The 17101-nt window shown below is 34.9% G+C and overlaps 1 pseudogene; it reads right to left on the reverse strand.

Moving 5' to 3' along the window:
* Nucleotides 1-518: 518 nt before the first annotated feature.
* The window catches only part of LOC132116278 (arf-GAP with GTPase, ANK repeat and PH domain-containing protein 3-like), a 98955-nt pseudogene continuing 82372 nt past the window's right edge, over nt 519-17101 (reverse strand).

A 17101-nucleotide genomic window follows, 5' to 3' on the forward strand; every position in this document is an offset into this window, starting at 1 on the left:
AGTTTGCGTGAAAAATGTAGGATTTTTAGCATTAAACTGAAAAAAAAAAAATAAAAAAAAAATAACATGGTTACGTTGAATTTAATGAAACATTTATGGATCTTTGTGTGAAACTCATAAAAACATGTCCAGGTCACCCACAAAGTAAAATGTAAAAATTAGAAAATATATTTAGAATTAAAAAATTAATTACCATTGAGATTTTTTGCATTGCGGATCCCGCCCACATTTTTTCCACCATAATATTCAATATTGAAATGCATCTGGATATTTTTAAATCGTATTTTACTGTTTATTTCTGTCAATATTATTCTTATTATTGCAAAACATTATTTTGTAGTGATTAAAAAATAACAATAAAACTATTTTAGACTCAATTAAACCTTAGAAATTAGTAATAGTAAATAATTTTTTCTTTTGATTTTAGGGTGAAGTACGCAGACATGTCAAAATCACTGATTTAATGGGACAGTTCACGCAAAAATGAAATTTCTATCATTATTTACTCCTCCTGTAAGTCAATGGGAACCAGAACTCTATGGTTACCAACATTCTTCTAAATATCTTTCTTTTGTGTGTTTGTGTGTGTGTATTCAGCAGAAGAAAGTTTGTAATGACATGAAAGACAGTAAATAACAACAATTTAATGTTCTGGTGGACAAAAACACGTGGGTGCAAAGCGGAGGATCCATTAGTGTCGTCAGATTATTTCTAAACCGTTGCACCTAAAAAACTCATCTTATTTTGTTTAGAACCTGTTGCCCATCATTTCATTTTCTGTTCTATACACACACAAGAAAGGATCCTTAAAAACATAATTTTCTTCAGCTTAAAAACAACACGCATTGATAATGTTAACACTGCTAATTCTCGCTGCACGCTAACATTGGTCACAGGAAGTCGTCATGACGGTAATGGGTTTACGTGACACATGTGGCACAACGCACAGTTTCCTAATAAAGACGTATTGTACTGCTTAGGGAAAGGAAGTCGTTTAACGAGAGCAGCATCTATGGGAACATCAACATCAGACACTAGAGACACTGCGGGCCACGATCACATGATACTAACACTACGGTTCAGCTCGCATTGAGCGTTGTTGTTGATGTTGGGATTGTGTCGGGTGGCCGTGGGCCGTCGCCGTGGCAGCCGTGTTGGATGAGGATGTCCACGCACTCCTGACTTCCTGCTCGCTGGGCGTAGGACATGGGCGTCTGAGCACGGGCGTCGCGGCTCTTCACGTCTACGCCGTACTGAAACAGAGGATGAATGAATGATGGAGGAAAACTTGTGAACGAAAGGCGCTTCCAAAAAGCGAGTTCTTACCCAGATGAGCAGCTGCGTGATGACTACGTTAGCCATGGCGCAGGACAGGTGCAGGGCGGTACGTCCGTCTCCGTCACCGTATGTCTCGTTGACCTCTTCTTTGGTGCCGTGGGCCAGCAGGAGAACCACCAGCCTCAGATCGTCCTCCACCACGGCCCGCAGGAGCTGCTGTCCCAGAGGCACGTCTGACTGAGGAAGCCCCACCAGGAACAACTTCTGCTCGTACTTCGCCCGGATCCAGCGCTCCTTCTCTTCCCTGAGAATCAGGACACAAACAGAGCTCAACCTTTTATTCTTCTAAACACACGGTTTTGTTTATAAGTGGTCATCCTGCTAGCTAATACCATTCCAGTGTAGTGAATCAACTCTGAATCAACAAACTCAATTTATAAAATCCACATTTTAGAATATTTTATCAAAAATGTATGCAGGTAAATATAGCTGCTTAGTACTAGGTTTTGTTATATACATTTAAATAATTAAATAATCTATCTACAACTATCTATCTGTCTATCTATCATATTTATATTTAGTATATTATTTTATAATATTGATTTTTTTTTTTACTTCCAGGAATTTCACCAATTTGAAGAAAAAACATGAATATGAACTAAAAAAATTAATGTTACACATAATTAAGGCGTGTTTTCCACAGTATATAAATAAATGAATAGAATAAATAACAAACGTATAGGATATTTAACTGATTTCAATGACACACGTGTATATGACTAGATGTATTATTCATATTTATATTTGCATTAAATGCTTTATAGTAATAATGCTTTAAAATTGTAATGCCTTCAAATTAGTTGAAATAAAAAAATCTATAAATGTTCTACCTATATATACAGTACGGACCAAAAGTTTGGACACACCTTCTCATTCAAAGAGTTTTCTTTATTTTCATGACTATGAAAATTGTAGAGTCACACTGAAGGCATCAAGGGCTATTTGACCAAGAAGGAGAGTGATGGGGTGCTGCGCCAGATGACCTGGCCTCCACAGTCACCGGACCTGAACCCAATCGAGATGGTTTAGGGCTGGACCGCAGACAGAAGGCAAAAGGGCCAACAATTGCTAAGCATCTCTCGGGGAACTCCTTCAAGACTGTTGGAAGACCATTTCAGGTGACTACCTCTTGAAGCTCATCAAGAGAATGCCAAGAGTGTGCAAAGCAGTAATCAAAGCAAAAGGTGGCTACTTTGAAGAACCTACAATATGACATATTTTCAGTTGTTTCACACTGTTTTGTTATGTATATAATTCCATATATAATTCCACATGTGTTAATTCATAGTTTTGATGCCTTCAGTGTGAATCTACAATTTTCATAGTCATGAAAATAAAGAAAACTCTTTGAATGAGAAGGTGTGTCCAAACTTTTGGTCTGTGTATATATATATATATATATATATATATATATATATATATATATATATATAGTATGTGTAAATGTTAATTTTATATCTATCTATTTTCTATTGTTTAGTTCATTAGTTCTATGAATAAAACAATAGAAATCATGTTAGAAATAATTTCCCACAATTTATAAATAGGCAAGGCAAGTTTATTTTCATACTCAATGGTAATTCAAAGTGCTTTACATATAAGAGGAATTAAAATAATCCTAAAAAAAATAATCACAACAATAAAAACAAGGAATTAAAAAATAAAAAAATAATTTAAAATGACAGTTAAGAATAAAAATGATTATACATAAAATACAGTTCAGATAAACTGATTGCAAATAAATAGAATATATAAAATTAAACCTTTATAGGATATTTAACAATATTCAGTGATATACCTGTATATGACTTACAATTGTAAGCTATATATTATTTATATTTTACTTGCATTAAATGCTTTATAATAATAATGCAGTGTATTAATGCCTATAATATTATAGTGTATAAATTCGCTCCCAGCCCTAACATCACCTCCAGTCTTTCTCCTACTTTGACAATCACTGGTTAAATGTGACTTTGATACATTAGATAAACTTTGTGACTTATGAATACACGACAGTCCCAGCAGAGTCAGAATTCCTGACATAATCGTATCTTTGACTTTGAGGAAGTCCAGAGTAATTCAGTTCTGATTATGATGGAGGTCACAAGGGATGCAGGTTAAACGTACAAATCACACATCCTCAGCCTTAACTTTCCCTTAGAACGCTTTCCACCAGAATCTAGAGGGTTAAAGTCTGTCTGGCTATCGAAAGGTTACACATTGTGAACAGCATGTCTATCGTGGATAATACAGGAGTGTGTGCGTGGCGGGGAAGCCGTGTTTTTTAATCGCTGCTGTCAGTGTTGTCAGTCCTGCCCGGTGAATCCCCACAAAGGAGGCCCTCTCAACACTGGCCTCTCAACCCTCCAGGGGGCCGCCGGCAGCCCGCCAGATCGAAGACCCAAAGAAAAGGGCTGAAAGAGACACACTCGGACCAGAGAATGGAGTCCAACTCTTCAGCGCACAGCAGACTTCTATCTGTCCCTCTCTATCACCCGGCCGCCCCCTCTCCTCTCTTCTGCTGGCATTCACGCTGATGGCGAGGGGCACGGTGCTAAATTAAAATCGATACGAGCGGATCTGAGCATGCTCTGTGGCGGTCTGACCCGCTGACCCCGCGCGGCGGGTGATAAGAGGAGCAGAAAGGAGCTGTTGTTTTCCTCGCCGGGGTGAATGACACACAGAAGAGGCTGAGAGAGAGAGAGAGAGAGAGAGCTGATGGAGGTAAAGAGAGTCTTTCCCCCGGGACGACACGGGACCAGAACCAGCGCTAATGCTGATGACAACAAACCAACAAGATGATAGAGAGAAATGACAGAAATAATGACAGCTAAAGTGTAGATGAGAATGGAGTGGCTAGTATTGAATTATTCTTAATGAAATATACACTTGCAAGTCTACATACTCTGTAGACATCACTGTACTAATATTCTTCATACATTTACATTTTTATCATTACAAAGTTGAGCGACTACCATAATTAGTAATTAACTGAGTAAAAGAAAAAAAAAAATATATATATACACACACACAGTTGGAAATTAAATAAAATTGTTACTAATTTAATATTTAAAATTGTAATATTATTTAATAATATTAATAAACATGTAATATTTAGCCAAATACAACTTATATTTTTTATTTGCATTAAAAGTACATATTTGTAGATTTACATAAATGTATTAAATCTTACATAAATAATTATAATAAAATATATAAGTGCAAAAAATTCAATAAAATGTTTTAAATATATTTCAATTTTTCATTTATATTTCCATTAAATGCTTTAAAAATTTATATATATACAGGTCCTTCTCAAAAAATTAGCATATTGTGATAAAGTTCATTATTTTCCATAATGTAATGATAAAAATTAAACTTTCATATATTTTAGATTCATTGCACACCAACTGAACTATTTCAGGTCTTTTATTGTTTTAATACTGATGATTTTGGCATACAGCTCATGAAAACCCAAAATGCCTGTCTCAAAAAATTAGCATATTTCATCCGACCAATAAAAGAAAAGTGTTTTTAATACAAAAAAAGTCAACCTTCAAATAATTATGTTCAGTTATGCACTCAATACTTGGTCGGGAATCCTTTTGCAGAAATGACTGCTTCAATGCGGCGTGGCATGGAGGCAATCAGCCTGTGGCACTGCTGAGGTGTTATGGAGGCCCAGGATGCTTCGATAGCGGCCTTAAGCTCATCCAGAGTGTTGGGTCTTGCGTCTCTTAACTTTCTCTTCACAATATCCCACAGATTCTCTATGGGGTTCACGTCAGGAGAGTTGGCAGGCCAATTGAGCACAGTTATACCATGGTCAGTAAACCATTTACCAGTGGTTTTGGCACTGTGAGCAGGTGCCAGGTCGTGCTGAAAAATGAAATCTTCATCTCCATAAAGCTTTTCAGCAGATGGAAGCATGAAGTGCTCCAAAATCTCCTGATAACTAGCTGCATTGACCCTGCCCTTGATAAAACACAGTGGACCAACACCAGCAGCTGACATGGCACCCCAGACCATCACTGACTGTGGGTACTTGACACTGGACTTCAGGCATTTTGGCATTTCCTTCTCCCCAGTCTTCCTCCAGACTCTGGCACCTTGATTTCCGAATGACATGCAAAATTTGTCCAAAAATTCAGTGCTGCTTCTCTGTAGCCCAGGTCAGGCTTCTGCTACTGTTTCTGGTTCAAAAGCGGCACCTGTAGCCCATTTCCTGCACACACCTGTGCACGGTAGGTCTGGATGTTTCTACTCCAGACTCAGTCCACTGCTTCCGCAGGTCCCCCAAGGTCTGGAATCGGTCCTTCTCCACAATCTTCCTCAGGGTCCGGTCACCTCTTCTCGTTGTGCAGCATTTTTTGCCACACTTTTTCCTTCCCACAGACTTCCCACTGAGGTGCCTTGATACAGCACTCTGGGAACAGCCTGTTCGTTCAGAAATTTCTTTCTGTGTCTTACCCTCTTGCTTGAGGGTGTCAATGATGGCCTTCTGGTCAGCAGTCTTACCCATGATTGCGGTTTTGAGTAATGAACCAGGCTGGGAGTTTTTAAAAGCCTCAGGAATCTTTTGCAGGTGTTTAGAGTTAATTAGTTGATTCAGATGATTAGGTTAATAGCTCGTTTAGAGAACCTTTTCATGATATGCTAATTTTTTGAGATAGGAATTTTGGGTTTTCATGAGCTGTATGCCAAAATCATCAGTATTAAAACAATTAAAGACCTGAAATATTTCAGTTGGTGTTCAATGAATCTAAAATATATGAAAGTTTAATTTTTATCATTACATTATGGAAAACAATGAACTTTATCACAATATGCTAATTTTTTGAGAAGAACCTGTATATATATATATATATATATATATATATATATATATATATATATATATATATACAGTACAGACCAAAAGTTTGGACACACCTTCTCATTCAAAGAGTTTTCTTTATTTTCATGACTATGAAAATTGTAGATTCACACTGAAGGCATCAAAACTATGAATTAACACATGTGGAATTATATATGGAATTATATACATAACAAAAGTGTGAAACAACTGAAAATATGTCATATTCTAGGTTCTTCAAAGTAGCCACCTTTTGCTTTGATTACTGCTTTGCACACTCTTGGCATTCTCTTGATGAGCTTCAAGAGGTAGTCACCTGAAATGCTCTTCCAACAGTCTTGAAGGAGTTCCCCGAGAGATGCTTAGCACTTGTTGGCCCTTTTGCCTTCTGTCTGCGGTCCAGCTCACCCCTAAACCATCTCGATTGGGTTCAGGTCCGGTGACTGTGGAGGCCAGGTCATCTGGCGCAGCACCCCATCACTCTCCTTCTTGGTCAAATAGCCCTTGATGCCTTCAGTGTGACTCTACAATTTTCATAGTCATGAAAATAAAGAAAACTCTTTGAATGAGAAGGTGTGTCCAAACTTTTGGTCTGTACTGTATATATATATATATATACCAGATCCGGATCCGGCACCTCATTTTGGTGGATCCCCCTCCTCCAGGGGCGGCGTTTCCGTATGGCAGACAGATATGTTCTGTGAAAAACTATCCAAAATTCATATCTCTATTATAATTTGTTATTATTATTTTAAATCAGAGGGTTTTACAAATATTTAACCAATGATAAGTATTTAAAAGAGCTTGTCAGTAAAACTTTATTACGCCATTGGATCCTCAAGCTCTAAGCGAAACCTCGTCACTTCACCCCGCCTCCAGACAGATCTCCGCTTATTCGCAAAGCAAGGGTAAACAAATAACTGTTTGTATAGTACAGCATTTTCTTTACTCAAACACTGTCTGTTAAGGCTAATGTCTTTGTGTGTTTGAAGACTGGAGAAGTAGGTTTTTTGCCATCTAGCAAATATACTTTTGTACGTTTTAAATATCCTGTGCATGAGCGCTTTATTGTTTATATAATGAGATATTGGCCAAGTGTATTAAACACTGCGCTGCACTTGCCTCAGATGTGGACAAAACACAGATCTCCTCATTTACCGGCCAAAGACCTTGTTACCTCTAAATGAGCTTGTTTTTCATATAGCCTAATGTTAATTGCACGTGTCTGATACAACACAAGCAGTGTTGTTTAATTATTGATTTTTTTCCCCCCTTTTCTTTCTTTCCCCCCGTTTTAGTAGAGTGTGCCATTAAACTGTTTTATTTGTGAACACCCATCAGACATCATATTGTTTGTAATTAATTGCTTAAACTCAACAAACTATGAATAATAACTTGTATATTATACTCGCGAGGCGGCTTTATATGCGCGAGCTTTGGATGTGACTGTGAGGGCACATAATACAGCCTGTGGAGCGCACGAGTACCAAATGGCTTAAAATACTTAAAAGGTGTGCGAATTATACATTTTTGTGACAATGCAACAATTACCGGATTAGTCAAGTGACAGTTCTGTCAGCGGTCCCGACCGAAATGTGAGTCTTGTAACGCAGCGTGCAGCAGATCGCTGTAGTGAAGATGCGCTAATGTGTATAAGAATAACAATAACATTTCAAGAAATTTAAGATTAAAATTAGTGCCATAATGTAAATCATTGCTAATCTGAATATTGATGTTTTTTTTCTTTCATAATGTAATCATCTATATGTACCTTAATGCTGCAAAGACAATATTTTAAGGCAGTTCTGCATGAGAATTAACACAAAATGTAGCAAAACAAGTGCTGAGCATTTTATATAGAGACTAAAACTTATATTTAAATTTAATTTAAATGAAACTTACAGCAGCAGTGATTGGTGGTATGATGGGAGTGTAAATGAAGCCACGCCCCTATGGGTTACAAACTCATACTTCAACAACACTAACTAGAATTTCATCCCAAAAAGCAAAAGAATAACGAAGGACAGAGGAGGAAAAGCTTATGTTTGACACCCCATTATCATGTCAAACAAATCTAAATCTGAAAATCATTTCAACGGTCTGTAACCAGTCTCTTATTTGGAGGTATATTATGCCTTAAAAAAATTAATAAGAAAAGCATTCAAACAAACTTGAACTAAAATGCTAAAAGGAATCACTTAACGTCTAATGAAGCGCTTACATCTCAGTGTTTGCATGTGTTCAGAAGTGCACTCTTACGCTGAACAACAGCAGCTTTATGAAGCAGAACAAATGTTGTGGCATCTCCAAACTGATAATCTGTTATCCTGTGCCACCATTACATTCCCCTGAAGACAATCGCGTGTGTACGAGCAAGTGTTGTTTAAGTCACTACGCCAACAATGGCATGAGCTAATTAAGTAAGCCACATCTTTAATGCCGTTTCCCGGAAAATCCTGACAGGTCTTTGTGAACAAGGCAGAGAGCAATCGAATGGACACTGGGCACAGTGAATCGTTCTTCAGAGAGAGACTCAGTGTGTGTGTGTGTGTGTGTGTGTGTATAATTAGCCTCCCTCTCCTCCTACTTCAGCAGTCAATCTTTCAAAGGTTGTTTTTCTTCTGAGGAGACCCACCCTGTTGTTCTCTCTTCATCTGAATTCTTTACAGGAAACCCACCATGCCATCGCAGGGGTTTAAGAGGGTGGGTGACTTTTAAACTCTAGGAGGAGAGCAGTTTAAAGTGGAGGAGGGTGAGTTTACACTAGTTTAACGAGGGAGAATCAATTTTGACAAGTTGAAGGACAGATTCATTTGCAGGGTTAATAACAGTGACATTTAATGGAGTGAAAATGTAGTTTGTGCGACTTCCTTTCCTTAAGTAGTAAACAAAAGAAGATGTTTTGATGAACGTTTATGCTGCTGTTTTCTTGTCAGACTCCCTTAATTATCAGGAAGGAACCATAAAAGTGGGCCATATGATTTGTGCACTATTTAAAGTCCTTTGTTTTCATTGAGGAACAGATCAAATCTGCATTAAGATGAACAGAGCCAGGTTTGACATCAATGAAGATCAAATCAATCAAGAAAATCAAGAAGCAATTGACTGACATGAAATCTTCTAGCACGAGAAGTCTCAAAACATTTTGGTATTTTCCTTCAAATTTAAAACAAAACAAATATACATTATGTTTTTTGAGCTTTATCTCAATCTGTATCTGTCCAAATTCCAAATTCCAAAAAAAAAAAACCTGGTACAATAAAACTGCTTTTTTATTTTTTTTATTTGACTGCACAATAAAATAAAATAAAATAAAATAAAATAAAATAATTGTTGTTTTTGGAGCTTTATGATATCTGTCCATATATATATATATATATATATAAAAAAAACTAAATAAAACAAATGCAAAAATAAAGAATAAAATGCTAAAATAAAATAAAGTTATTTTTAGGAGCTCTATGACATCTGTTCACATTCACTTTGATTGTAAAATAAAATAAATTAAATACTAAATACACAATATTTGTCAACATTCAAAATAAAGTAAAATAAAAAGTAACTTTAACTTAGCTTGAAATTAAATTAAATAAAATTAACGAGGTACTTATTTGTTTTTTTAGCTTCATCATTACAAATTCAAAATAACATATAATAACTGCTTTGATATGTGAGACTCAGATTAATGGAAATTGCTCAATTGTTTCTATCAATGTATTTAAGCATCTATACACAACTGATCCGAATAGTTCCTATTGACAGCACTTTATGAAGCTTTGAAATGTTCTCTCAGTCAGTTTATGGTCACCTGTCCTTGAAAAGGAAGGGGGAAGATTTCAGAAGCAGCAACAGACTTCTCGAATCCCCCGGACACTGCCACTTGAAAGGAGAAGTGTGAAAGAGAGGAAGAGAGGGGCTGGTAATCCCGCCTCAGACTTTTGTTTGAAATGGAGACCCAATCCAAACACAGGGCACTGTGCGGAGGGGTATATGGGAGAAAGCCGAGAAGCCATGAAAAGACACTTCCTCTCGGCAGGAGGAAGAAAAATAAAATGTGCAGCTTTAGCGTGTCAAAAGCGAGGGAGGGACGAGGAGGCCAGGAAAGAGTGATGAGATGGAGGGAAGATTCTCTCTGCAGGGGGAGAAAACCACATTCAGGAAACACACACACACACTGGCACACACATATTTGCAATGAATATCAGGGTTGCTTGGGGGACATCAGCGGACTCGAGTGTGAGAGAGACTAGAAGCCTGAAAAGGAGACCAAGTACTCTTTATATCCAACTTGACTTTAAATGCTGTTAACTGCTTCAAAGAGAACAACAATAACATTAACACTTAATAATGTCACTCAATAATAAATCATCAAAGTCAACATGAAATTAGTGCTGACCCTGTTTACTTTCTTAATGTTTTATTGTGCACGATTGAAAAGTGCACATTATTCTTAAGAAAGAAGGTTATCTTTAAATCGAAACATTTTTTTAAAATTAATCAAACTTAAATATTAATAATTAAATAAATATGAATACACTTAATTATAAAGGTTTTTAAAATATAATAACAAATGTAAATATAATGACTTGTAAAATGTATATTTGTAATATTAATCATATTTAAATTGTTTACAAATATATTTTAAATTACATAAATATATTTATAAAAAATTTCATTAAATTAATACGTATAGTGAAAAAACAAACAAAAGTTATTTTCTGCTGACATAATGAAAGAAAAATAATATTATTGACTTAATATCAATATATTCGTTCTAAATGTTTTGTTTTAAATATATTTAAACAAATTAAAAATAAAGAAAACAAGTTATTTTCTGCAGACATAATAAGAAATATCTATTTAATATGCACTTAAATGTAATTTTTTTTTATATATAGTATAATTAAATGAACAAATTAAAAACAACCGAATTAATTATAAACAATAAGGAAAAAAATATATTTTCTGCTGACATAATCAAAGAAAAATATAAATTTAATATACACCTTTTTTCTTGTTTTTGACACACACACACATCACAATTAATATAAATATATTTTTTATTATAAAAACTTTTGAAATATAAAAATAAACACTGAAATATAATTACATTAATAATGACAGCATGTAATACCAATATAAAACTTCAGTTATATCTAAAATATATCATATTTAATTAATTATTTAATTATTTAAAATATAAACAAATATGTGATACTTAAATGCTGAAATACAAACAAAAAGTTACTTTATGCTGACATAATCAAAGTTGATATATTACACCCCGTTTTTCACAACAAATACTGATGGATAAAATCAAGTCTCACTAAAGATTTCCTATTGGATAATAATGTTGACTTTAAAATACAGTTACAAATGTTTTCATTTAGACTTGAAAATGAAAAACATGCAACAATATATATCATGAGGTCAGCTTTTTAGCATCACCTGACCCTAACAATCACGGAAACGGGAAAACGATTCCTGTAGCCTGGCCCAGAGAATCAGGAGCACATGAATGCACTCCAATACGAAGGAAGAAACAACAGGGCAATTACTCAACCCACACTAAATGACACACAGGGATTTATGAGAGGGTCCCTATGTAGTGCACATTCAAGGGGAGGCGTCTTTCCAGGAAGACCCAAGAGCAATTGGACATGCAAGTGAAAGTGGACCATCTGAGACACAAATGATGAGGGCGTGGAGGAAGGTGAACGCCCTCTTCACCAAATGACCAATCGGAGCGCAGGGCCAGGAAGTGAATGGGTTCATAGAGGTAAGAGGGGCTCAGAGGAAGGGGAACTTCTGAAGGGCCTCGCCGGCACACAAACACAAAACAACCCCCTGAAACTCTCAAAAGACACATCAAACAGATCCCAACCACCCTCCCAGCAGGGAATGAGTGTTTGTAAAGCAGAGAGGAGGAGAGAAAGAAAGAAAGAAAGGAAGAAAGAAAGAAAGAAAGAAAGAAAGAAAGAAAGAAAGAAAGAAAGAAAGAAAGAAAGAAAGAAAGAAAGGGGGAGTGTTTGCAGTGAGACAGTGTCAGTGTGTAGTTCACTGCTATGAATGACTGGACACTTAACACACAAACAGAGCTTTACAAGTCCATCTGATTCTCTGCTTCAAACAGAAAACATGCGAAAACTGTGCGCAAAAATATTCTAATTATCCATATTCCATACGGAGTGTGTTTTTTTCCAGATAAAAAATGCATAATTTTATTCACCAAGAATGCATTTAATAGATTTGGTCTATGTGACATTAAAAGCAAAAGATTCAAATTTGAAAATTTGAAATGCTGTTCTTTTGAACTTTAATGAATTCTGGAAAAACAAATGTATTTTGGTTTCTACCAAAATATGAATCAGCACAACTGTGTTTAACATTGATAATTATCAGAAATGTTTCATGAGCAACAAATCATCATATTAGAATGATTTCTGAAGGATCATGTGACACTGAAGACTGGAGTAATGATGCTGAAAATACAGCTTTGCGTCACAGGAATAAATGACAATTTAATATGTATTAAAATAGAAAACAGTTATTTTAAATTGAAATAATATTTCACAATATTTACAGTATTTTTGACCAAATAAATGCAAACAAATGTCTTTACTGGACAGACAACAGTAACATGTAATTACTCACTTGCTATTTAGGATGCCCTTATTTCCAAAACGTTTTTTTTTTTCAATTTTTATATAAACTCATGGTAATATTTGTATTATTAAAAAATGTATTGTCAAATGAAAAATTAAAAAAGAACATTTAATATTTAAACACAACTCTTTATCAAACAGTTGGGAATGTGTTGTGAAGCTAAAAAAAAGTCCTGTTTTAGGTTTACAATGGAAAGCATACTTATAGATAACTGCATTTGTTTCTGGAGGATTTCTACTACTGACTTACTACCGAATATAAAAATAATTATAAATGATCATTTTACGAAATAAAATTACTTGTTTGAAAGACTATTTGCAACAAATATGAAGAAAAAAAAGCAGCCAATCATCTGACCATCGTAACAATTGTGAAAAATAAAAACATTTCTTATCTTTTCTCAGGTTATGAGAGCACAAACAATACTTTGAAAAATGTACCACATGAGAGAAAAACATATTTCCATTGCTAGAAGGCAAAAAGATAATGTGCGACAGCAAAAGCAATTCATGATGTCAAACATTTATCATTCCAGTATTAAAGTCAGCCGTCTGTATGTGCTGATGTATTTATAATCATGCTTCATTCCTGAAACTGAACTCAAACCTATAGTGAACCTTAGTGTAAACTGCACTATTTATGGTCTATCTGTCCAGTTTTTGTAAATACTGAGAAGAAAGATTTTTTTATTAGTTCTTATCAAACACAACATGCCATTAAACATCATTCTAGTGTCTAAACAATGGCTACCATATATTACTTTATAACTGAGCTGTCAATCAAACACTAGCTCTCACCTGATTGGCTAAAACTAACAAACTTTGCATTATTTGGAAACAAAACACCATTTGAACCCACTCTGTTCAAATGCAAGAATCACTGCAACATAGGTGAAAAAAACAGTAACGAAAGCAAAGAATGAAAGAGAAAACGGGTGGGAAAGAGAGGAAGGATTGACGGCGTGTAAGAGGGGGAAGGAGGTTAGTGAAGTGATTCATTTGTATTAGTGCCACAGCCCTGTGGCGAAGACGCAACGGCAAATTATTTCTGAAACAAACTGGAGGATCATCAGAGCTATTACCTGCTCTGGCCAAAGGGCACTGTGTGTGTGTGTGTGTGTGACACAAGCGCTATCTCTTTCAGTCCAGCCACAAAAGAGCAAAGAAAAGGAGGAAAATAAAGAAAGACATCATATATAAATAGACACAGATAGACAGATACAAATCAGTGCTACTTCAGTATCACTAAGATATAGGAGTTTTTCTTTAGATTTTAAATTCGTTCTTATTTGTATTATTTGTTTTTATTTGAAGTTGTATTTATTTTTGTCATTCTCATTATATAGTTTCTATTAAATGTTACTTCAGCTTGAGTTATTTCAGAACATCTGATACAACTCAAAGAAAATGAGAAATGTTGCCTTGACAATTAGCTGAAATAAAATTATAAAAAATACATTTAAACGAATAACTATATATATATATATATATATTGTATTTCATGTAATGAAAATTGTATTACTTAAAAAAAAAAAGTTTTTGTTTTAGTTAATAACCCTGATAGAGATATAAACATATCTTAGTGCTTAATTAGCATAAATGTTAAAACGCATCATTATAAATTAGTTTAAACCAAGTTATAAGAGCAATAATCTGACGCAAGCGATTGAAATCAAAGCCAGACGTGTAGAAAATCAGTCAGCATCCCGTCTCACCAACAACTGAAGGAATTCTCTCAGTCGTGTGGCACACAGGTGCCAGGCAATTAGAGTCGACATGAAAACATATGCAACTGCCAATTTCTAATTTAAGCCCTAAAGAGCCTCGGATGAGCCGACCTCTGCAGCGCCTCTATCCTCTCTACCCCTGTAAGATTGATGGCCACAGCAGAATTCATGACAAAACTGTGTAAATCTATCATAAATCTATCAATCTGCTTAATAGAGTACCTACAGAGCTCCATGAACGAATGACGCTGCTCAATAATTAAAACAATATTTAGAATTTCAACAGCTGGAAACACATCAGCAGACACGCATTGGCTTCCAAGTCAAAGCTGGATTCTAAAAAGGTACAATAACAGAAGTTTGGGTGGGAGAAGACAACTATGTTTGACTTTTTGGTCAAACTTTTTTGTGAATTCAGTAAACTGAAACAAGCTGACAGTAATTTCAAAGGCAAAAATTGCCCATATTTCCCTTAAATTGTATAAAAAACCTAGCTCTACTATAATAGCATTAATAAGTAAACTAATTGCAATATTAATAAGTAAAATAAAAACCAACAAAATTTAACTTGACCTTGAACAGCATTAGTTCTATGATTTTAAACTTGGACTAAATATAAAGTTGCTGAATAAATACATTTAAATAAATATGTATACTTTTAAATATGAGTTTTGCTTAAACAGAATAAATTGTAAAAACATTATGCAATATAAAAACAATTAAATACATCACAATGATATTAAACGTTCACGATTAAGAAAATAAATTAATGAAATAATTTTTTTTTTTTACTTATAATTTTAAACTTTCATGAGCACTTTAACAGAATCAATAATTAAAAAAAATCCAAATAAATCCAAATGAATACATTTCTATAATTTCAAACTTTATTTAGTGCTTGGACAGAATGAATTAAAAATACAAATAAATAAGTGCTGTAAAATAAATATGTTTAATTCAAATTCCATAATGTCTACCTTTCCTTAGAACTTTAATTATCTAAAAAAAGAAACCCTAGTATCTAGTGTTAAGACAGCGGCACCAATTCAGCTTTCATTATGATCCCACAGAGTAAGAATTTGTCACATATGAGTATTTGTGTTTAGCTCATGGTAAAGTGTGTATGCGAGTAATCTAGAGGCCATTACGGCAAGACTTGTCACCCTCACTCGGATGTTAGTTTTCACCTCGGTGAGGAGTTTTAAATCAATCCTGCCTGACTGCACGACACTAAAACCAGCCCGATTACTCATCTCACTGATGTCAAACCACATTTTTAATGATACATATATAATTGACTGTCCAAATGAGTGAATGACCAATGTGCAACAAAAACAAACACTCAAATCGTGACACAGGAAATCTGCGTTGTCACTCAAAATTTCATATTATTAAATTAAAGCTTGTAAAATTTGATTTAACACACACACACACACACACAATTAAATGACACCATATTGAATAAATGTGCACTCTGAATACACACCATGTTTCACTGATTACTCTTTGGCTGAGGAAAATCAGTTATGACGGTAATGAGATTTTCAGTTTTTGTCCGAGCGGGTGAGAGAATGAGTGAGCGAGCGAGAGAACGGGAGAAATGGAGGATGCCGTGAACCATCAGATTCTCCTGACAATGAAAAACATTCCCTCCTCCGGCAGCGAGCCCGTCCTGACGACTGAAGTGTGAGGGGGATATCAGCATCAATAATCTTTCATCAAGTCAAAAGCACTCGGCTGCAGCCCGCCAAGCACTCAATAGATAACTGTGAGCCATCACTCGCCGCCGAGTGAGAGAAAAGAACAGAGACAGAGAGCTGAAGCACCTCGGGTGGTCAGGAGATGGAAAGGGCCATCTTCCTTTACACGCTATCTGCTGCACGCACTCGCACTCTTTTGTAGGGCAGCTGTTACATCTTTGTTCACGCTCTCCACTGAGGGAAATCCTGACGCTGACTTACATACTATAAAGCAGCAGGTCACTCCACTGTCTTGTGAACAGATATTACAGCAGGTAAACAAAAGGTAAATTAATACACAGGCAGAGACGAGCATAATTCAGAAGGCCAATTTCTCTGAAATCCCTCAATAAATGTTCCTGCATTTTAATCAAGTGATATCAAACACACTATTAATTGAAGATGCACAATATCTGTATTAGTATCTGCAGATGAGCACATTCTAAAATGACTGGCATCATTATGATTGGCCAGGTGGAAGCAGATAATATAATAATATCATAAAAGCAAATTTTTCCAATTATGACTATGTAATACAATTTCATTTAATTTTTAGTACAATAAAATACTAAAAATAATATATTATATAATTATTATGATAATATATATAACACTTTAAAATAAAATAATGTTATCAGTTATTTTAGTATTATTTAAAGAATACAATTTTTTTTAGTAATATACAGGATTTTATTTTTTATATTTTCAGTTTTAATTTATTTAGATTTTTAGCAATTTTATGTACTTTTTTATTTTCTTTATTTATTTAATTTT

The sequence above is a fragment of the Carassius carassius genome, chromosome 35, assembly GCF_963082965.1.
Source record: "Carassius carassius chromosome 35, fCarCar2.1, whole genome shotgun sequence".
Lineage (NCBI taxonomy): Eukaryota > Metazoa > Chordata > Actinopteri > Cypriniformes > Cyprinidae > Carassius > Carassius carassius.